Below are 1485 nucleotides of genomic sequence, written 5' to 3' on the forward strand. Positions count from 1 at the left end.
TAGCTAACTAGATACATAGATACATAGATAGAATACAATCAATCAAACATCATTTTCTACAAATCTCATGCATGAATTTTGGGACTTTTATTTTCGACTCTTTCCAAAAAGCCTCCTTCCATTTTACAAGGGTTGACACTTAGTGCTGTATGTATAACTTACCTCCTATCCTTGTATCACACGCAGCATCTCTGTTTCGATTCCCATGTGTACATTGCTAAGGCACAACTGTCAATTACTCCTAGAAGCTCAACCTCCCACTTGGTTGGTACCCTTACTCCTTAGGACCAGTTGTTTAATAAGTGATCATTGTCCAAGTCTGCCATAGTTCCCAAGATAAGAGAATCACCAGTGAATAGGATGTGCTGGAAAGACTTAGGCAACAGAGGTAGGAGGCTCTTTGACATTGGCTGAAACATTGCATTCATTAACTCATTCTACAGCAGCATTGTGTCCCAGATGCCCTTCAAAGTGAGAAATTAGAGTACAGTTCATCCCACTTCAGATGTAGCTAGGTTTGCATCTAGTATAGTAATCCTTAACCATGATCATTTTTGAAAAGGGAATTATTACAATGATATAAACTAGGAAATGAAATCAACCACATCATTTGTTTCCATTATACGTCTACACATATTTTCTAGAAATTACCCAGGAGAATTTTCTACACTTGATCTTAGCCAAAAGGCCGAGAAGCAATACCCAGGAGAATTTTCTGACTTTAAAGCATCAAGTTCCTACTCTTCTTCTCTCTTTCTTTTCAACATTCTCTTCTCCAACTTTGATTCCTCACTCTTCTTTTGTCCTAACCTCAATCAACATTAAGTAATACCAGGTCCTTCCCAGTTTTCTCTCATTTTTGTCAAAATTTAACTTATAAATCATTTATCCTATCTGTATTTTGAGTAAATTCTCGGAGCTGGTTTTCATTGGATTATGTTACACTGTCAGATTTGCCGGTTATCAGTAACAAAATAATATGTAACCCAAAGGCAAATTTCAATGTATTAATAGCTATAAAAATAAAAATGTCTATTACTGCTTGTCAAATATAATATCAAATCTGACTTCATCCAGCTAATGCAATATGACACTCTTATATTATGTGAGGTATAGTAAAAAGGCGGTCAAATATGTTCTGGAAAAAGAGAAAATGAAAATAAGTAAAACCAGAATTTAGGCCTGATAACAGGTAGTGTTGTCTGTAATCTCAGATCCTGGGAGGCTGTGATTGGGAGAATCAACTTCTTACACTATGTGCCCATGGTATAGATGACTCTGATATCCACAGAGTTGTGGTTCTAGGCCTGGCACAGCAGGAAAAGTCATGGGAGATAATCTCAACAGAAGCAAGGCACAGTGGAACATCTCGTCATCCTAGAAATGGTGGGAAGTAAGACACTGGAAGATCATGGTAACTTGCACAGTCAGCAGAAGGCAAATTCCTACTTATAAAATAATCGGCCTGAGAAGGGTCTGGTGGCA

The 1485-nt window shown here is 37.4% G+C and overlaps 1 pseudogene; it reads right to left on the reverse strand.

Moving 5' to 3' along the window:
* Nucleotides 1-566: 566 nt before the first annotated feature.
* On the reverse strand, nucleotides 567-700 carry LOC150059698 (U2 spliceosomal RNA; annotated as a pseudogene).
* Between the last annotated feature and the right edge of the window lie 785 nt (nucleotides 701-1485).

The sequence above is a fragment of the Megascapheus bottae genome, chromosome 8, assembly GCF_031878675.1.
Source record: "Megascapheus bottae isolate mThoBot1 chromosome 8, mThoBot2.hap1, whole genome shotgun sequence".
NCBI classification, from domain to species: domain Eukaryota; kingdom Metazoa; phylum Chordata; class Mammalia; order Rodentia; family Geomyidae; genus Megascapheus; species Megascapheus bottae.